The sequence below is a fragment of the Mustela nigripes genome, chromosome 18 (genome assembly GCF_022355385.1).
Source record: "Mustela nigripes isolate SB6536 chromosome 18, MUSNIG.SB6536, whole genome shotgun sequence".
NCBI lineage: Eukaryota > Metazoa > Chordata > Mammalia > Carnivora > Mustelidae > Mustela > Mustela nigripes.
The window spans coordinates 22,674,665-22,697,501 of NC_081574.1; the positions used below are offsets into that span (position 1 = coordinate 22,674,665).

General features: G+C 40.5%; 1 long non-coding RNA gene across 1 annotated transcript; it reads left to right on the forward strand.

Annotated features, from left to right (window-relative positions):
* Positions 1–7,119: 7,119 nt before the first annotated feature.
* LOC132006403 (uncharacterized) lies at positions 7,120–22,465 on the forward strand. Its single transcript, XR_009401087.1, has 2 exons — positions 7,120–7,698; positions 21,424–22,465. It is a non-coding gene; the product is annotated as an uncharacterized LOC132006403 (long non-coding RNA).
* Positions 22,466–22,837: the final 372 nt, after the last annotated feature.

Sequence of the window (22,837 nt, forward strand, 5' to 3'; positions counted from 1 at the left end):
GTTATTGGCTGTTTTGGTGTTTTTACCATATGTTTGCTTATTTTTTTCAAGAAAAGCACATTTTTAAAACTCAGGATCTCAGTTCAGAAAAAGTCAGAATAAATCATGAAGGTCAGGCGCTGGGTAGATTTATTCACCAAATCCAGAGGAGTCAGGTAACTTCTTGAAGTGGACAGAGGTGGTTTAAGAAAAGAAAAAAATGTAATGGTGATTGTGAATTTATGGAACATCATGTATTTCAGCTTGGATGGCAGGGATAGGAAAGGGATTAATTGATAAAGGAATGATGGTAGAAATAAATCAGTAGATTTAAAAATTGAAAACAGTGGCTATACTCTTACAAAACATATTTTGGTGATATTTACCATAAGAGACAAAGAACTAAACTTGATTATTAGTCTAATTCAGTATGGCACTTTCAGTCCCATGTTTTCAACGATGAAGCAAGTAGATTAGTCTAGCAGATTTTAAATTGAGATGAAATGAGTTTAGGAATGAAAAACAATAAACATTTGTCATCTATGGCATATAATGCTTTACTCTTTGCAAGCTCTAGGTGTTATAAGAGTTAAAGATTCAAGCTGGAAAATCTACCAGAAAAAAAAAAAACCACTGAAAATCTATACTTTTTTATGTCATTGCTCTTTGGTACTAAGAGGTTCTCAAGAAGGTGAGTATCTTATGTACCGTTTGTGCTGTAATATTTTATTACAGTGAGTGTACAGAAGATTAGCTGTTTCAAAGATTCTTTTGAAATCAGATTGCACATCAAAACTGCATTGTGCCCTGCTAAGTAAGCAAATTTAAGAAAGAGGAGAAGGTGATGTCAAGACTTATTGCAAAATGAACAAATAGAGGAAAAAGATTTGCTTGGTGTTTAGCCTATTAAGGCATAGCCAAATGTCAGTCTTCATTTGTCAACTTAAATATGTTTTTCTAAAACTTACAAAGATTCAGTCTATGGTAAGTATCCTTTAGCTGCTATTTGGCCTTGAGAAATTAAGCCACACAAAAGTACTAACTAGATTATACTAAGAACTCAATTTCTCAGTGATTATTTACCACATAAATATGTACATTAGTAATTCAGATACAGATATTTGTTGACTTCTTTGTTATTTTTCTGATTATAAAATTAACACGTGTTTTTGTTCTCCAAGACTTGAGATTTTAGGTCACAGATAAACTTTTCTTCCACAATAGTTATACCACCAAAAATACAACACACAGCATTTCCAGTCTCCAGGGATTTCTCCCTTCCAAAAAGAAGAGGCAAACATAAACTTTTAAAAATCCATCAGTTGAACCTCAGGGAGCCAGGATGAAGACGAGCTAGCTTGCAGCCTGAACTGTACTTGCTGGAAATAACCCGGAACATAGGGAAGGATCCCAGGCTGGAGCTACGGAGTTCGTAGCTTGAAACTAGCAGAATGGGGGGGCCTGCAGGCTTTGTGAAGGGGTAGGATTGCCCTGAGGCCAGAATTCTCTACTGACAGCATCTGAGAAGACTGAACCTTGAAACAGCAGTCAGGAGGAGAACCTGAATCTTAGACCCCCCCCTTCTGAGCTAAAATCTTCAAGAAGGTCCTGAAGGGTCCTGAGACAACTAAACACACACTGAGAGAAACACTGGCTAAAGCAGAAGAAACCATCCAATGAGATGCTCAGAGATTACAGACAAGCATAATGTCGTAAAGACTACCAAAACTAGATAAAGCCAGCCACTAAGAGTGAGAATGAACAGACAGCAAATCAGACCCCAAAGAATCAGATGCTGGGACTAAATACAGAATGCACTACGTATGGAAGAAACTATGGAATGACAAAAACAGTTTAAAAAAATAAACCCATTGGGATTAAACAGATACACTTACCAGATCGAATTTCTAGAAATAAAATATTTAATTGCTGAAATCAAAACCTCAATTAAGAATTGTGGGTCCAGCCATGACTGAAACTGGTAGTAGACATATCCTTCTATCATAAACTACAACAGTGTCCAATAAACACTTCAGGGCTTTGATCCTTGAGAGAAAGGTACCAGTGTGCTGACCTCTGCATTCCCTCACTTTCTTGCCCTGGGAACACTTTCCAAACTGCAGTAGAGGAATGTGAAGCCCAAACACAAAAGAAAAGTTGCGTGAGGTGGAAGAAATGAAACCGGAGTTGAGACTGGCTCAGGTGGTGGGAATCTGTGGGACAGAGGACCAGAGAAGAGGGTGCTGTGCAGAGGAGGTGCTTCAGAAACCTGCAGAGGGAAACTGAAGTCTTTGAATACTCAGAGCACATAAGCCAGTCAAGACTTTAGGACACATGGCAGAAAGCAGTGACTGGAGGTCACACAGCCCTGGGATATATCTGAGTTCAAATCAGTCAGGGTGTGAAGGCCCCACTGAACAACCCAAGAAGTGAGACACGCCCGAATAGGAAGGCTACAATAGAGTAAGAGTGATTCTAGACCCATCCCAATAAAACCCAAAATAAATCTATAGCAGGCACAAGCTGATCTGCCCATATAGTAACCACCAACCAGATACAAACTTTAAGGGCGCTTAGAAATACGTTGGAGAGTTCAAAGAAAAAGAGTCTTTGGAGAGGGCTCAGCTTGGACTCACCAGATGGTGAAGATACTGAGCTGTTTCTTATGTGGGACTTGCTGAAATCTCTGGGGTCCTGGGGAAGACCGTCTAAATAAAGATTGAGTTCTTCACCATCTCCGAGTCCTCTGTGAGCTTTGGAGCTCGTCAGGTGCCAGGACAGCTGCTGGGGGCTGGGCACAGCTCGAACCAGGATCTGGGGCAGCAGCCTTCTGCAGGGGTCCAGCAGACTTACAGGTGGCTCTGGAATTCCAGGATGGAAGGTGGGATGTAGGAGCAGCGATCCGGGCTGGGGCAGAGTCCCATGCTATCTGGGAATCCCAGACATACCACAGCTGCCTGAACTGAGCACTGGTGAAGGCAGGCAGCCACCAAATCCCAGAGGAAGCTGTAGCCTTCAGGAACTTAGCACTAGAGAGACCATGCAGAGAACAGGCTGGGGGCAAAGTGTCTCTGGAAGCCTAGAGAGTGAGCCATACCAGAACCGGGAAGAGAAAAATCCCTTCCTCCTCCAGGGTCCTTCTAGGACCCTCCTCTGACAATGTTTAACACCAGGCTGGCTGGCAAATGAGAAACATTTACAAAAATCGATCTTTGCCATTACAGGGTAAGGCAAAAAGGGTGAATTTGAAGCTAAAAGGAAATTGATAAGGACCATGATCCACCCCTTTAACCCCTCAGCTTTCCATGCAATGTCTACACACTCGGAAATGCCAGACAACAATGTGACGACTCTATAAGAGCCCAACAATCACCGGATACACCATGGTGGCGATGTCAGTTACCCCTCAAAATCTGCTGAATATTCTGTTGCCTGATGATTAAACTGTAAAATTAACTTCTAACAATCTGTATAGAAATATTTTTAATGGAAAAGAAAGAGATGATGGATATTGTTTACATATACCGGCAAGCACATATGATATGAAGCAAAAGGAAGGGGCGCCTGGGTGGCTCAGTAGGTTAAGCGTCTGCCTTCAGCTCAGGTCATGGTCCCAGGGTCCTGGAATCAGATCCCAGTCAGGCTCCCTGCTCAGTGGCGGGGTCTGCTTCTCCTTCTGCCTGAGGCTCCCCTCGCTTATGCTCTCTCACTTTCTCTGTCAAAAAAATAAACTCTTAAAAAAAAGCAAAAGGAAAATATGAAAAGTAACTATAACCATTTCTGTAACTGGTCACAAGGCCCTAATTGTTGTCTATGGCTTCCTTTTTCCACCATCCATTCTTTATTTATCCAACTTCAGCCAGAAGAATTAGTTGATCAGGACTTTTTACCTGGTAAAGTAATCTAAACCTTCATTCCTGAAAGGGCTCAGTCAGTCATCCTGCCTTTTTATTGGTCGCTGTGGTTTTCCCTGAGCTTTTAGTATGGGACATGGAGTTCCAGAAACCTACAAAATATCCTGGGTTACAGTCCTTCTTGCCTCTAATGAGTAGCAGAACCCAATTTTTTCTTGGTATTAGGGACCAATCACACGTAGGAGGACAACCCATCTTTCTGCCTGATTTTTTTTTAAAGATCTTTATTTACTTATTTATTTGAGAGAGAGAGAAAGAGAAAGAGCGGGTGAGCCAGGGCTGGGGTCAGAGGGGAAGAGAGAGAATCGTCAAGCAGACTCTTCTGCTCAGTGTGGAGTTCAGCTCAGGGCTCGATCCCAGGACCCTGAGATCATGACCTGAGCCAAAATCAAGAATCAGGCACTTAAATGACTGAGCCACCCAGGCACCCCTCCACCATTGCTTTTAAACTCAGAAATTCCTGTCCCAATTTGATAACTATCTTGTCATTTATTTTTATGGTTTGTATTTTTTTTTACATTTAACTAAAAAAATTCACCTAGGATTAATTTTGTTAAATGGTTAAAAAAAAAAAAAATGAGGACCTAACTCTAGATCTCCCTACAAATACCTAGCCAATTTATCTAGTACTATTTGTAGAGTAATTCTTTCCTTTTGCCACATAATACAAAGTGAATTGTCTTTTAAATATTATTATATACCTAAATCTGTTTTAAGATATTATTCTCTTTTGAACTGACTTTCCTTATAACCATATTGTTTTAATTATCATAACTTTACAATGTTTTCATATTCCATAAGACTAGCTTACCTCCCCCTACAAAAGCCACACTTAAGTTTCTCTTCTTTCCAAAAATGTTAACTATTCTTACTTGTATGTCCTTTCGGATGAACTTTACAATTGTCTTACCATCTCTCATCCCCAGTGAAATCACTTCAAAATCACAAAATAATTTCAGAAGAAATGACGCTGTACTAGTCAGGTTCTGCACAGAAACAGAACCAATAGGATGTACCTGTATACAGAAAGAGATTTACGAGAAGAAATTGGCTCACAAGAATTTGAAGACTGACAAGTCCCATATCTGCAGGGTGAGTCAGCAAGCTGGAGACCCAGGAGAGCTGATGACTTAGCTCTGGTCCTGAAGCCGGCAGGCTCAAGAGCCACTGCTTCAGTTCAAAGGCCGTAAGGCAAAAGGGATTCTCTTAAGGAAGGCATTCTTTTGTTTTAGTCAGGCATTCAACTGACTGGATGAGACCCACCACATTAGAGAGGGAAATCTGCTTTACTTAGCCTGCCAAGTTAAATGTTAATCTTACCCAAAACAGCTCCACAGAAACACCCTGAGCAACAATGGACCAAATATCTGGATACTCCATGGCCCAGTCAAGTTGACAAAAAATTAGCTAACATAACACCTTCATAATATTTTTAGCCCATCCAGGAACAATTATCTCAGTAATTTTTCTTCAAAATGTATGGCTTTCATTGTCTAGGTCATACTACTTCTGATGAGGTCTTTTCTAGAACCTATGTACTTTTTGTTGTTTCTAAGAATGGGAATTTTTCCCATTGGATTTTCTACCTGATTATTGTTGGTACATAGAAAAACAGTCAATTACTCACCTACTTACCTAAATTCTTAACAGTCCCAACATTTTTTTCTTACTGATTCTCTTGAGTTTTCTGGTAGTAAATCATATTATATGGAAATGATGGCAAGTGTGTCTTTGCCCATTCCTATAGTATTGCTCTTATTTCTATTTCCAGTATTATTTCACAGATTATAGTTCACAGGACAATGTAAAATTCTAATAAAGATAGCAGAAATCTTGGGGCGCCTGGGTGGTTCAGTGGGTTAAGCCGCTGCCTTCGGCTCAGGTCATGATCTCAGGGTCCTGGGATCAAGTCCTGCATCGGGCTCTCTGCTGGGCAGGGAGCCTGCTTCCCTCTCTCTCTCTCTCTCTCTTTCTGCCTGCCTCTCCATCTACTTGTCATTTCTCTCTGTCAAATAAATAAATAAAATCTTTAAAAAAAAAAAAAGATAGCAGAAATCTTGATTCCCTGTTTAATAAGGTCATCTCTAGTGTTTTCAATGAAGCATAATATTTTCCTGTTGATTTGAGATAAATACTTGATCTTGTACTCTTTATTTCCTGGATTTATAGGAGCCTGAGAAAAGGAATGAGAGTTGAGTCATCTCAAATGCCTTTTCAGCTTCCACTGATGATGACACATTTTTCCAATTTGACCTCCAGATGTGCTATATCTGCTTTATATGCTTCCACATATTAAATTATTCTACATTACTGTAATAGAGCCTGATCACAGTAGACCATTCTTTTCACATCATCGTCTTAGACAAGCTGAGTCCCAGATATCATTACTCATCTCCAAATTGGAGGCTAAAAATTATATCTGCCCCATGTTACAGGGATTAGATGAGATAATTTATATAAAGTAAACTTAATTGCAGTACTTAATTAGCACAATGTCTGGCTCCTAGGTACATTCAGCTCGCAGTACCATTATTATTGTTATTAACCAAAAAGACTGAATATGGTTTGAGTGGGGAAGACTGTATTTCCTGTGGGAATTTTTATATGCATGAGTGAGATGTTTCTTAAATTTCCTTAAAGAAAATATAAATCATGAGAAGGAACAATGAAAAGTTATATTCTGAAAAAGAATCTGAGGGTTTTGGAGGGGTGGGGAATGGGACGTTGGGTGAGCCTGGTGGTGGGTATTATGGAGGGCACATATTGCATGGAGCACTGGGTGTGGTACATAAACAATGAATTCTGGAACACTGAAAAGAAATTTTAAAAAATAAAAAATTTTAAAAAGTTATTTTCAGTGTATTTTAAAACTATGTTGTTAGTTTACTCCTACCACCTTGCAGGCTAACTAACTCATTCATAGTATTTCTGGGCAGCGCTGGCCTCATGGTCATGTGATCAACATAGCTGCACAAAACCCAGGACAACTCGAGGGCCCCACGATTGGGGTCTAATGGTCTCTAGTTACCATCTTCAATTTTTTAATAATGTCACTTTGAAGTTTTGTTTTACAGGTGAAATCTCTGGGACAATGGAGATTGTGCAGGGGCACTGAAGTCGCAGCTCACACACAGTTCTCCTTCCCACCCGCTCCGCACCTCCCCGGGCTAGGTTCTTGGCTATCCTCTGCCAGCCCAGCCGCACCCTCCCCAGCCCTGCCCAAGTGTTTGCTTCCAACCTCCAGCCCCCTGGCAGGGACCTGGGTGCAGGTATGCATAGGAATGGGGCGGGGCACCCACATCCCACTGCATTTGAGGGCCTAGGTTGGCGGAGGTCATCCTGCCCTAAGCTGGCAGTGCCCTGATGCATCATTGGTAGCCAGCCGGAGATCACAGCTCGGTGGAGACCAGCCTTTCACCCACTCCTAATCCCAGTACTTAGACCTTTCTAACTCAGAGCTTGCAGTACCCTCGGGAGTGGCCCATGCATGTGAGCTGGAGCACCAGGCCTGCGGAAAGCCGAGATGTCTGCCTGAACTTCACAGGGGAGCTCTCCACCTGCAGCGTGGTGGTCTCTCCCGACAGCTGCCGGCGGGAGCCCGCGGAGCAGCGTGACGCCTGCGCAGATGCAACCCCGGGAGTCTTGGGATCGGGTCCCAGCGCAGCAACGGAGACACGTGCTCACCTTGCCAGCGTCCACATGCGTGATCCCTGAAGGAGTGTGATACCTGCTTCGTGCTAGAGGAGCCCTCTCTCTTCCTCCACCACCTTCCTGCGTCTAACTGGTATACGCTCTTCCGGCCAAGGTACCATGAAATATGAATGATGTAATTTTGATGATTCCACATAGGAGTTGAATGTTCTGTTTGTATTCAAACCTGGCATTGGAGAATATAAACATGAACGGGGAAAGCCGTGTTAATAATTTGATTATGATTATGATTATTTTAGAAAGAGAGAGGTAGAGCAGGAGCAGGGGGAGAGGCAGGCAGAGGGAGAAGCAGGCTCCCCGCTGAGCAGGGAGCTGGGTGTGGGGCTCCATCCCGGGACCTCCGTGACCATGGCCAGAGTGGAAGGCAGACACTTAACCGAAGGAGCCACCCAGGCATCCCAATAATTTAACATTTTTAATTTTTATTTACTGAACATGACATTAAGTAGCTCATAGAAAACATCATGACAAGTTGAGGGAGAGAGAAAACAGAAGGGGGGAAAAAAAAAAGAACTTTAGACTTAAATACCTTAGCCCTTTTTTGTGCTTTTTTGAACACAGAGCCCTGTATTTTCATTTTGCACATGGCTCCAAAAATAACCTAGCCGTTCCTTCCCTGGTTTGTGGAAATTTGGGCCAGTGTGCAACCGTGTCTGTGAGTTTGGTGAGATACCAGATGGTAAGCAACAAATGAGGAACAGAGTTATAGATGATGCGATTTGGTAGTGGATATTGATTCTTCTCAAAATTGTAATGGAGACGATGATTTCATATTTGGAAAAAATAAAAAGAATATATTAAGATGGTAAGGCTGCTGCTTCTACACCGCCCCCCCCCCCCACCACCCCCCCCCCCGCCCCCAGTGTGTGGCCACAAGCAGCCTTCAGCTCTGAGAGAGCTGGTGGCCAGAGAACAGTCGTGGTGAACCCTCTGACCAGGTTCCTCATGGCTCATCAGTACCACGTAGGGACTCCACTTAGCAACCACATTCCAGATGGGTTCACTTTAAAAAGGTACACTTTATCACTCCAGTAGAATGTAATTTATAAAGAATAAATAATAGCAAAACATAACTTTTTTAAAAAAATTTTACATTAAGCAGAAGCTATTTAAGTAAAAATAGGGGTTTGAAGGACACACAGAACATAGCCTGAACTGTGTGGCAGAGCCAAGGGCTGAGGGCAAAAGACCAACAGAGAACCGAGACCGGAGACAAATTAGGAAGGAAATGATGAGTGACAGCCACAAAGAAAAAATTCGGGAGCTGGCAAGTAGGGACATCAACTTGGTTTTTAATTGACCCAGCATTCTGGTCACCTCACTATTCAATAACAAGTAGGCACATCATCATCTTCAAACACAGAAGAATAAGAACAATTGTTTAAGTCACTGAAGTTGTTCTTGTATCCTAAACTTTAGTGATTACAAATGTCATACAATGTCTGGCTAGAGAGACATTTTCATTGGAGATGAGCCTGTAGAGCTGACCAGCGCTTTTGAAAAGCAATTGTGAGGCTGTCTGTATTTGAGATCCTGCTACTAGTTTCTCACTAAAATGATTCTTGAAATTTTTCAATTAGATTCCTATGTATTTTGAAAAACCAATTTCGGTTCTACCTTTCAACTAAATGAATGAGTCAGTGTATCATGCAGACAGGTGTGGACTTGCATAATTATCAGATGAAATGATCCTTGTATAGAACAGAAAAAGATGGGCAAGGACTTAATGCAGAATCCAAGAAGACATAACTTTTTCAAAAAAGATAAATTGGAAAATATACATAAAGAGGTGAAATACATTTAGCCCATTGTTGAGAATAGTGTGGTTCACTAGGCATGGCTCTCGAGCCAGACTTCCTGAGTTCAAATCCTGACTCTGTCACCACCTACCTTTGTAGTTAAGCAAGCTTCTTCCACTTTCCAGTTCTGGGCCTTTTCACATGCCAGATGAGACGGTGACAGTGGCTGAGTCCTGGGGTCTTTGTGAGAACTAGAGGAGAAAATGCCTATGGGCATTCAGTTTAGCAAACACTTAATAAATAATGGTTATTAATATTCCTAAAATAATATCCCTCATTCATCTAAAATCAACTAATTTGTAACTTGTTCATAAACTTGACCTTGAAGATGAAAACAAAAGTAAAAAATCCATGGGCTATTGAAAAGTTTAAAATGGTGCTTGTTATCATAAGGAATTAAAAATAGGGAAAAGAAAATATTTAAAATAAATTTTTAAAATAATATCGCCAAATGCCTTAAACCTACCCTATATATGTATTGCCTGTTTTCATTGTAGTCACCATCTTCATCTATTGAATTTTCTTGGTATTCAGGCACCTTCTTAAGTTTATTAAGTATTTCATGGTATATGTGTGAAATATAGAGTCAATACCTAGGACTATCTCTGTCTACTAGTTTTCTTTCTCCCTAAAATAGAAAAGAGGATTGCCTGGGGCCAAAAAAAATCCTGTCTTCCTGTCAGCAACTTCTGCTCATATCTCCATGATTCCAAATTATATATTCATATAATTTACATTTCTCACTCTTAGTTTAAAAAAAATCAAGTTAAGTCAAAAGCTAAAATGCATCCCTTTTTATAGCAGAAAATTGCTTCTATTGCTCAAAGCTAATTTAAAATAAAATCTGGTCATCCTGAAAAACATACGTGTGTGTGTGTGTGTGTGTGTGTGTGTGTATTTTTTAATTTGGCTTCAGATCACTAGTCACTCATATTCCCACACAACACCTTTTTTAAATGTAATGTTTTCCTTGAAGAAGTGGGAATAAATCTTTATTCTTGTTGCAAAGCATTGCTCAATCCTGTCTTTAGTATAGTATGTGGGAACGGATAGATAACTAATATATCTTTGTTGAAAGAATAAGTGGATAAATGTATGAATGAATGAATGAATGAATGAACAAAGTAAGGCATAGCAAGCCCGAGTTGCAAATACAGTCTTTGCCTTTTTACTCCAGAACACATTTCCTAACCATGTGTCTGCCTTCTAATATTAAAACTGATAGATACAATTACCCACATACTTGAGAGCTGCCCAGTAATATACATGTCCCAACATCTAAGGTGCTTCAGCCTCAATGAGATGAATTTGTCTTCTGTGATAATAAGGGCAGATTATAGCTAACATAAATTCATCAAATATTTCATGCATATAAAATGCTTAAAGGTACAGCATCTGGTATATATATATAATATAATATAATATAATTATATATAGAATATTCTATATATATAATATTCTATATTATATAGTCATATTATATTCTCTATATATAACTATATTATTATATATTATATATAATTAATATATAAATTTATATATTATATATAAATATTATATATTTATATAACATATAAATATATATCATATAATAATATAAATATTCTATATAATATACTATCTATGATATTTATATAATATTTATACATATTTATATATTATATATCTTATATATAATATATTAATTAGATATTATATATAAATCATATATATTATATATTATATTATTATATATTACATATCTTATATATATAATATATTTATTTTTTCTATATATATGCTGGGCACTATGCTAAACATTTTATGTACACAATCTCATGGACATCCTCACCATCACTAGAAGAGTGTAGATAATCTTCTATTTCCTAGCTTGTATCTGAGGCTTAAGGAAGTTAAGTATCTCCTAAAGTCAAATAGCAGTGAGTATACAACCAAGATTCAGAGCCAGCTGTGCCAAGTTCCTGCTCTGATCTCTTCACTGCTGTGACAAACTGCTCACTGATGTAAGAATGCAGGGAGTGGACATAGGGGACCTCTACCTCCTAGAGCTGGGGCAGGTGACAGGCTGTGGTTTGGTGGCAAAGTTAGGATGCTGGGCCAGTAGTTGACGTATCAGAACAGACTGATACGTTGGACTCTGGGGGCAACAATCGATGGGGAGAAGATGGAATATTAAGACAGGAAACAGTGGAGGGAAGGCTGAGCTAGTGGCCTCTAGCCGGGGTCATATAATTCTCATCCAAACCAGGACACTTGAAAGTGACCGTGGATTCTAGTCGTAACTGTCCGAAGACAACACTACAAAGTGGGACTGTCCTGACTAAACCAGGAAATAGGGTCACCTTTCCCATGTCCCTCTCTTGGTATTTTTTTCCTTTTATTCCTTCTTTCTGTCTCTCTCCCTCCCTTCTTTTATCCCCACCCTATTTTCCCTCTGTCTCTCAGTGGCTCTTTCCCTGTGCCTCAAGTGGCAACAGTTTGCCATGATTATCGGAAACCGGGAAGCTCACGAAGGGCTTCATATTTGAACTTTTTTGACAAATGCTACAAACGAATATTTCTCCTTTTGCTATATTAGTTATCTAGTGCTTCATAACAAATTGCCCTCAAAATGCAGTGTCCTGAGCAAATATTTAATACCTCACACAATTCCCGAGAGCAGCTGAGCTGGGCGATTCAGCCTCCAGGTCACTCACAGGGCCGCGGTCAGCTGTGAGCTAAGACTCGTCATCGGAAGGCCTGACTGCAACAGGATGACTGACTTCCAGGAAAGCTTCCTCCCCTGGCTCTCAGCGGGAGGACACTGCTGCTTCCACGTGGGTCACTCCATAGATCTGCTCATGCCCTGCCAGCTAACTCCTCCCCGAATAAACTATCTGAGAGAGAGGATAGAGGCACAGTGGCTTGTAACCTAGTTTCTAAAGTTTCCCTCTCTCACTTCTATTTTATTCTAGTCATGAGAAACGAGTCAGTAAGGCCAACCACGCTCCCAAGGATTGGACTCTGCCTCTCGAGGGGAACAATAGCAAAGAATTTATGGACACATTTGAAAACACCATAGTCCATCCTCTGGCCACAAATTATTTGCATTCTTCCCACATGCAAAATACACTCACCCTTCCCAAAGTCCATGAAATCAAATGGGTCAGCTCAAACTCCAGAATCTTGTCATCGTATCAGTTCCTGGTATGCATGAGGCTCCTTGGGTTGAGTCCAGTGTAGCTCCTCTCAGCCTGAGAAGTGTGAACAACACCGACAAGCTGCCCACCCCGGCCACACGCACACCCACGATACAATGGTAGAACAGAGACAGGATAACCATTGTGGGCATTCATGTTTAAAAGGGAGGAAACTGGGACAAATAAAAGAGTCAGTGGTTTATAGCAATTCCAAAAGCCTCGCTGAAATGTTGGAAGGTCCTTCCTTAAGATTTGTTCTTACTCCTGTGCAGTAATATTCTCTAGGGCTCTGAGCTCGGCTCTCTGGGCTCTTGGTTCTACCTCTTGGTCATCCCTCCTTTTTCATGAAATGCAGCACGTGTGTGCAGCTGTGTGATTTCCTCAGTAGTTTCCAACTGAAGAAGTCGGAAGTCCAAAGGACTGTATTCATCATGTATTACTGTTTCTGTCTCCAGCAATGTTTCTATGAAGATAATTCTCTTTAACACTTTACGGGCTCTCCTACGGATCTTCTCTAGAGCCAAAAGCCACACTTACAAATGCCTTTGAGATAAGACCTTTGCTGTATTGGTCATTTGCTGAGACACTGGGGGCTTGACTGAAGCTAGAGTTGCCAATTCCAAGAAGTCTCGCTCTTAGTGCTGTTCACTGGAGGCCTTTGCCCCCTGCTACCTGGGTCTCTCCATAGGGCTGCTCATGATGTGCCAGCTCACTGCTCCCGGAGCAAGCGATCTGAGAGAGAGAGGAGAAGGTCACGGTGTCTTTTTTACCTGGTTTTTGAAGTTTTCCACCATTAATTCTGCTTTATTCTATTCATTATAAGTGAGTCACTAAGTCCAGTCAACAGTCAGGAGGAGAATTGGCCTCCACTTCTTGAAAGGAGGAGTATCAGATAGTTTGTGGACACAATTAAAGTTACCGCAGGGGCATAATTTTTCAAAGTTTACTTTTTATTTAATGTTTCTATTTCCAAAAAAAAATAACAAAAGATAAGGGAAATGCTATGTGAGCTATTGATGTTATGTTATACCTGTGAAAAATTAGAAAACATACCTAAATATTCAGCAATGGAGGAATGGCTTAAGGCATTATAGTATTTCTACCAAATAGAATATGGTGAAACTATTTAAAATTATTCTGAAGCCTGTAGAGTAATACGAAAAATACTTGTCACAAATTTATGAAAGAACGCAAAATTGTACGTTGAAAAATATGCACAAAAAGACCAGATGGGAACATACTAAAGTAACAACAATGGTGTGGTAATTGGTGAGATCTTGGAAGATTTTTGTCTTGATCTCCAAGTTTTCTGTAAATGTATTGTTCTGTAATGTATAATTCTATTATGATTTTTTTTTATTTTGAAAGAGGTAATTAAAGATAATAGTGACTTTCTCCATAAGGATTCAGTGGCTATTGGTGTGCTTTTTCATGTAGCAAAAAATAGACAACTCAGATTTATAGATTGGCTTGTGAAGGCTCATGTCAGTGGTGGAAAAGATAAGGAAGCGAACATAGGTGAAAGTGGTTTTGGAGAAGAATCTAATAAAGGAAACCAACATGGTATTGTTGAGCACCCCAGGGAGTTAGGTGGTGGTCCTGTTCCAGGCTTGAAGAGGCAAAGAGGGAGAGAGCTGTCACAGAAGCTGTGCTCTTCACGTGTCCGGCTGTGGGAGGGGAAACAAACACCCCCCCCCCCCACGTTATCTTCTGACCCTCTAGCTCACCTGCCTACCTCCCACTAATTGAACCAACCAGAATCCAGAGTTCGAGGGAATCCTTTGATACAGACCTTAAAAAGTGAGCCACCCATAACACAAAGAAGGGTAGAGAACACATCTGAAAGAGCAAATGGAAACATCCAGCACAGGAGATTATTTAAAATAGCTAGGCAATGCTCTTCTTTGGTGAGAAGGTTCTTGTGTAAAATTTATATGTTTATACTAAAAATTGACATCAGTGTTTGAGGAATATACATTTTGGCATCAAGCTGTTCATATAAATATGTCCAGATAGCACACTACTTACGGACATTTTCACTTTTAGACATAGACTGACCATATTGTAGATCATGGCAATTCAGATCACTTCTTCTTCTTCTTCTTCTTCTTCTTTTTTTTTTTTTTAGAGATTTATTTACTTGAGGTTGGGAAGGTACCAAGGGAGCGTGAGAGAGAATCCTCAAGCAAGATACCCCATTGAGCAGGGAGCCCAGTTTAGGGCCAGATCCCTCACACCCTGAGATCATAACCTGAGCCAAAACCAAGAGTCAGAGGCTCAACCAGCTGAACCACCCTCGTGTCCCAATTCAGATCAGTTCTTGAATCTGGAAGTCCATATCTCAAAAGGGTTTTATGTAAGTTTAGACCGTATACAAACCTGCAGGATATTTTTGATAACGAACACACCAGTGAACCTCTTAATAAAGTTATCCGTATTCAAATAACAGCTGTGAAAGTGGACATTTTCTTTGCTGTTGAACTTCATTATGAACTTCATTAAACCATGTTCCTTGTGTTTGGTTTCTTTTTTTCTGCTCACCATGTATCCATTACCTATCAATACCTCAGACACAGGAAGTCATCAAAATTTGTTGAATGGATGAATGAATGGATTTATTAAAGGGTTTTCACATGTTGTGTTTCCCTTTTGTTGTTGAGGAAACAAGAAATATCCTCATGAAATGTCAAAGAATTTAAATAAGTTGTTTTTTTTTTTAAGATATTTATTTTTGTGAGAGTGATAGGGAGCATGAGCAAGGGGAGGGGGAGGGGCACAGGGAGAAGCAGACTCCCCACTGAGCAGGGAGCCTGACTCCATGGGACTCGATTCCCGGTCACTGGGATCATGTCCTGAGCAGACACTTAACCGACTTAGCCACCCAGGCGCCCTTCAGTACTTTGCTTGAGATCAAACAGTTAGTGAGTAGCGGAGCTGGAATTCACACCCAGACTTTTTGATGCAACCATCTGAGGTAAACAAAACTCTTAACACAGGTACTTCAGTCATATGACTCATCCCGCCCGAGATAGGACCAAGTTCATGCAGTGCAAACAAGATAAAACTTCAACTTGTCTTCAATATCTCTGGAAATAAACATAATGTTCTTCCAAATGAGAATGTTTCATTATACAGTTTGACATAAATGTACTCTTTTTCTATATGAATGAACAATATGGCAAAATAATCCTACATCCCACTGTCTATTTAAGAGAAAATCTTCTGTACTATACTTGAGTCTAAAAGTGGTTGTCTCAAAGGTGGTGCTGTCTCCAGCGAGAGCATGGTTTTGTCAGAGTGCCGAGAAGAGGTGGTCCTGTCACAGTGCAAAGGGGCCAGGGATGTGGAGTGACCTGCCGCGCTCAGGATGGATAATTGTCTTGTCCATAATGCCAACAGCACCTTCGCTCCCTTACGCGAGTCTTCCACTTCTGCTAAGTTAAATCTTTTACCTGACTCTATTTACCACCCCAGGCATATTTAATATTCTTTAAATAAAGTCTAACGATGGCATTTTACTGGCTTCTCTGTGAACTTTAACTTCCCAGACTTGGCTTCTTTTTTTTTTTTTTTTTAAGATTTTAATTTATTTATTTGATAGACAGAGATCACAAGTAGGCAGAAGGCAGGCAGAGAGAGAGGAGGAAGCAGGCTCCCCGCTGAGCAGAGAGCCCTATGTGGGGCTCGATCCCAGGATCCTGAGATCATGACCCGAGCCGAAGGCAGAGGCTTAAACCACTGAGCCACCCAGGCGCCCCCCAGACTTGGCTTCTTAAACTGTTCCCTGAGAGGGACACCTGGGTGACTCAGTTAAACATCTGCCTTTAGCTCAGGTCATGATCTCGGGGTCCTGGGATCAAGTCCCGCGTTGGGCTCCTTGCTTGGCGGGGAGCCTGCTTCTCCCTCTCCCTCTGCCGTTCTGCCTGCTTATGCAGGTCTCTCTCTATCAAATAAATAAATAAAATCTTAAAATATATATATATATATATATATATATATATATGCACATGGACAAGACAATTATCCACCCTGAGCGCTGCAGGGAGCCTGGGTGGGGTGGCTCAGTTGCTTAAGCGTCTGACTCTTGATTTTGGCTCAGGTCAGGATCTTAGGGTGTTGAGATCGAGCCCCATGAGACAGGCCCGCACTGGGCAGGGCGTCTGCTCGAGATTCTCTCTCTCCTTCTCCCTCTGCTCCCCGCCACCTCAGGTGCTCTCTTGCTCTTTAAACTAGATAAATGAATTTTTTTTTTTTTTAAATCAGATGAGCCACATGTGGAGTTTAAAAGAAACCAACCTGATCCCTTTTGATGCACAGTTAAGAGCAAAGAACAACAGTCTGGGAGTCAGGAGGCATGGGGGTCTTGGTTGGTTGACCAGATGGTGGAACGGTGTGACCCTGGACAAGCTGTCAGTCCCTTTAATGCTTCTACTTCTTCACCTTGAACATGGAGGACGAGGAAGTGACTTTTCAAACCTGCAGCCCCAACACGGTGTAAGGAGCAAACTTAAGCCGAACAAAACAAAAGCAGAAAGAGAAGGGTTACACGTGGAGTAACTGACAGATAAAATTCCAAAAGAAAATTTCATATATGCCCTATGTCATCCAAATGGAATGGGTATGTGGAGGCCCCACTGTGGCAGACATGACCAGTTCCACTTTTCTAACTCTGGGATCTTTGATGCATCTCATTTAGAAGTGACATTTTCATGGAAGTTATGGCTAATGGCAGCGGAGGCAGCCAGAGGTGCGGTCTTCCGTAGCGGGCTGTAGTCAAGCAGACTGGAGTCATGAAGGAAATGCAGGGGGATTCTGAAAATTAAGATCTCAGAACCTCAAATACGGATTCAGACCCTGCTACCGTGCTCCGTGAGCCCAGTGGCAATGATGAGCCCGTGCACCCCCCCTGGGCCTTCCTTCGGATTCCTTTCTGCAGGCTCCAAATTCTAGGAAATCCAATCTTTCCTGTTTTTCAGATCCCCCTGGCCTTTTCTAGAATCTGTCTCCTTTTCTCCATTCCTCCTTGTCATGGTCCCAGTTCAAGATTTCATTCCCTCTCAACTGGTCAGGAAGAAGAGTTTCTAGACTCTTCTGTCTTTCCACTTGATTCACTAGACTGCTTTCAGAATCGTTCTAACATAAATTTAGTATCTTTTTTTCTCCTGCCAAAGAACTGGTAAGTGGCAGAACTGGAATTCATACCCAGAGTTTGTTCTCCTGCTTAAAATTGTTTGAAAGCTCTCTAGTGACTATCAGGTAAACTTCAAATTCTAAACAACACCCAAGATGTATTTCTTTTGTTGTAATGAGCTGACACCTACTTCATCTTTTGACTGTTCCTCTAAGTTCCCTTGTGCTGGTCAGTTTCTGTCTGCTCTCAGATTATTCCTCATCCTTCTTTTGCTTTGCTTGACACTCGGGGTGCTGTTCCTGCAAACCACAGTTCCCCCGGCTCCTTTGCCATCAGGCTTCCAACTAAATTTCGTTTTTCTCTCTCCCTCATTCTCTGTCGCTCTGCTTTCTCTCTTCTTCCCTCCCTCCAGCTGTGTCTCCAGCAGTGGCTAGATCACCTCAGGAGTCCCCAATATCTACCAGGTGACCCCATCGTCTTGGGCTCCAGCCCTACCACTTCCCCTTTGTCCTTCGGGTCCTGGTGACCTTGTGTTCATCTCACCTCACCTCACCATGGTTGCTCTTTCAACCTTACAATGTTTTTAAATTTAATTTCCCAGATTAAATTCCTCCCACTGGATTCCCTGGTGTGGGTTTTGCTTTCCTGGCTGAATCTTGACTCATATATTCCCTTCCCTTCTAGTTCCCAAAATAGGCCTCTCAAGAGAAGAAGGCATTCCCCGGGCCACAAAACCATCCCTTCATTTTTCCATGATACAAGCTTCCACTTCTCCTTTGTGCAAACTCCACTTTTCCTCTCTTCCTTTACTGTTTCAGGTACCCTGAGGCACATTCTCTTTTACCAGAGATGTACTTGGGACAGTATTGAATGCACATTTATCTTATTATTTAAAATGTCTGTACATTGGTCTCACTAACCCATGAGCTCCTTGAAGCCAGAGACCACATTCTTTAGTTGGAATATCCCCACTACCCGGGCATACAGCAGGTGATCAATAAATATTTGTTAAACAGCAGGAATTTTGAAAAGATCCTAGGCTGATACTAAAGCAGCCTCAATAGGTTCATGATGTCGAAATTTTGTAAACATATTGGAAGCTTCTATTTTCTACATTTCTCTGGCTATTTATAACTGACCTTTTTATAAAAATTAATTAGTACTTTTAGCCAAACTAGATATTTTATTCCAGTGTTGGAGGCGGTGTAAGTCATGGCAATACTTGTTCTATTTAACAAAATAATGGAATATTGATGTTTATAAATGAATTTTTCTTTAAAGATTTTATTTATTTATTTGACAGAGAGAAATCACAAGTAGATGGAGAGGCAGGCAGAGAGAGAAAGAGAGGGAAGCAGGCTCCCCGCCGAGCAGAGAGCCCGATGCAGGACTCGATCCCAGGACCCTGAGATCATGACCTGAGCCGAAGGCAGTGGCTTACCCCACTGAGCCACCCAGGCGCCCTGATGTTTATAAAAGTAGTTTAAGTCACTGGAATTTGCCCTCCAATTTGTGTATTTTATTGTATCCAAGTTGCTTCTAATGAAAGAGTAGGGATAAATTCACCAACTTCACCATTGGAAAAGTTTCATTAGCACATCATGTGTGAAGTCCAATTTAACTTTTCTACCCATTAAAAGTATTTTAAAACTCTGTAATTTCTACATTGTAATTGAATTAATATATTTCCCAATAATTCACAAAGTGACTATGCCAAGTTGTTAAATCTTTCCTATTATCTGGAAATTTAAAAATGTTATCTTTAATATTTCAATGAATTCAAGGAAAGCTTAAAAGAATGAAAATTTATTATCCAGGCCTATTATTGGTTCAAAGCACAAAATCCAAGTCTCTAGTCATTTGGACTTGGGACCCTCAAGCACTACTTTGATTGTTTGAAAAATAAAAACTTATGTGTCTCATATTCCAGATAGAAAAGTCATTACGAGTCCACTGCCATCCTAGCATTTCATAGTGTGACCCACCATCAAAGAGACTGAGATGTGAGCCAATGGAGGAAAGTGTTAACAAACAGGGATATAATCTAAAGGATTTTAGAATCTGCAATGTCTAAATATCCCTTGAAAATAATTATAGACTCAGACACTCTGGTGCTAAGACATAATTTACACTGGATAAATTCTAGCTGTTGGAAGAATCCCTGACAATCAAAATTTTGCTACGACAAATCTGAAGCCAACATGCTTCTTTTGTTAAATGTCATCTTTAAATATTTATTCTTCATTTTCCCCATTCTTTTCATAGGCCTGAGAAAACCCTGGTACATTTTTTTCTTTCCACAATTATAAATTGCAATGTAAGCTTAATTTTCGTTACATTTAAAGTCTTTGATAACCCCTAAAAATACTTATCAATGTAAACCTAAACATTTAAAAATAAATTTTATTTATTTATTTATTTACTTATTTATTTATGCAGAAGAGAATGTCTTGATCCAGAGCTAATGTGGGTTTGTACAGACCACTAGGCAAGACACATTCATTCCACCTCCCCCAACATTTGCCACACAGAAAATCCAACACAACTAACCATCTCCCCTACAGCTTGACAGAGACAGAGCTGAATATAGCCAATTATTTTGGGGGCCCCCCATGATATCTGCTTAAATAACAAAAAAGAGAAAGGGTCCTGATGCCCACTGGATAAAGATAGATGATTTTGTGCTTTAAGGCTGGAGTTCTCCGGGAAGAAAGCTTAGGAATTTGGGTATGGTATTCTGATAAGTTTTTCCTTGCATATATTTTGAAAGTAATCATTTGTACAGTAGCCTCAGGTTGAAGGATATCTAGTGTTACCTCTTCCCTCTCGATTATGATCCATCTGGCTCCTTATCTTAAGACTTAGCATCTTCAAAGAAAGAGAGCTCCTAACATTAGCAAAAAATGTTTTCAGCTTTCTACTACCCCTCATGTTTTTGTTTCTTTAAAACAGTAGGGATAGAACTAGAGAGAGAACCTTTTTGTTTCTTGCATTTATAAATATAAAGGCTGCCTCATGAATATTCAGACAAAATAAAATGTTTTGTTAGTTCTGTGGAACTTCCGGTGGAACTTCCTGTGATGAGGGAAATGTTCTAGATCTTCGCTGTCCAATACAGTTGTTGCTAGATACATTTGGCGATGGGCACTTGAAATGTGACTACTGCAACTAAGAAAACCGAATTTTAAAATTTTATTATATTTAAATTGATTTGAATTTGAATAGCTACAGATGGCTCATAGCTACTTATTGGACAGTGCAGATCTAGATATTAAGACATGAAAGGCACCAGGGGCACCTGGGTGGCTCAGTGGGTTAAGCCTCTGCTTTCAGCTCAGGTCATGATCTCAGGGTCCTGAGATTGAGCCCTGAATCGGGCTCTCTGCTCAACAGGGAGCCTGCTTCCCCATCTCTCTCTCTGCCTGCCTCTCTGCCTGCTTGTGATCTCTGCCTGTCAAATAAATAAATAAATAAAACCTAAAAAAACAACAACAATAACAAAAAGCAAACTTGAAAGGCACCAAATAGGTTCCTCTGTCCCCAGTTCTTGTATCCCTAATTTCTCAAAGCACCTCAGCCTCCATGAGCTGAAAGTGACCCGTTAAAACATGGGATGCAGAATGAAATTAAAACTGTGATCCAGTTAACATTCCTGATTGCAAACACAAGTCAATGCTAGTTGTCTTACACACACAAATATATTTTTGCAGGTATATAGGTACCCAACAGAATCAACAGGAAGCCTGAAGAATGAAGCTTGAGCTAGCACAATGAATCTGATGCATGGCCAAGATCCTGGCATCAACAACACTCTGAGGAGGACACCATTACTGGCCTTGACAGCACTGGACCCTTGCCACCATGCTGCAGGATTCTGTTGCCCTTGGTCTGCTCGCCATTGACCTTTCGACTCCATAATGGCTACTTCAAATAATTTCTCACTGAACTTTTGTCATGGTGTCACTCCTTAAAGATACTGCCAGTCCATGGAGTAGAATTATTTACCTAATTTAGGGTTCATAGACCTTGAGTTCTTCCCATTTGGGGACCAGGAAGGGGGTGCTGATGTAGGCCAACATGCATTTAAATGAAAAGTTCCGGTTTTATTTCTAACAAAATTAACCTTCGTGCAAGCTATGAAGAAGTGGAAGTAGAATCATACCAAATAGCATTTGCTATTTTTCTTAATCTTTTTCAATTTTCTGAATATGTTTTTTTATTAATTAATCACTAGCCACTAAAGTATAACATAAATTGTATAATTATAATTAGTTATAATTATATAAAATTGTTCATGAAGTTAAATTCATAATTGCCTTGGTTAAGCTAATGGTTGATGCTATTGAAATCTCTGAAAGGAAGTCTGAGCCGCACTGCTTGGTGTGCGCCCGCCATCTAGTGGCAAGACACGTTAATACCACCATAGAGATCCTAGGGGGCTTCAGAGGCCAACTTCGCCAGAGACAGTTTTTCGCACTTTATAATTTTCCCAGTGTGTTACCCAATCAACCACACATTTCTTATCTTTGGAATGATCTTCCATTACATTCAATTACATTTCATGTTAACTGCAACCTATAATGTGAGGCAAAGGGTATCTTAGCATCACCTGTAACCACATTCCCTAAACCAGTTCCCTAAGACTGTTTTTATTTTACGTATGTCCAGAAACAATATGTGGTTTGGGCATGCTATTATTCTCCCACCAAGAATATGTTGGCCACTATAATAAAAGTGCAAATTAATACAAGAGCCACTGGTGTCATGGATTGCTGACTTACAGAAGGATATTTTTTTCCAAAAAGGGGTAAGTTTACTTTAAGAAAACATTGAAAAAGGATTATTCATATTTTTGCAGACCATTCTAGGAAGGATGGGTGAATCATAAGTAAAAGTACGACCAGATCTCATTTTCATTCCTTTCTGCCCTTGTAAATTTAGAAGGCAGTATTTGTCACATACTATACCCTAATAGCAACATCAATATAATCAATTTCTCACATAGCTGGGAGTAATAAAATTGACCTTACGCTTCGAAGATGCAATATTTCCCTCTAAGAACACTTTTAAAAGGAACGAGAAACTATCAAGCAAGTGACCTAATAAAGGTTCTGGTAGGCGGTT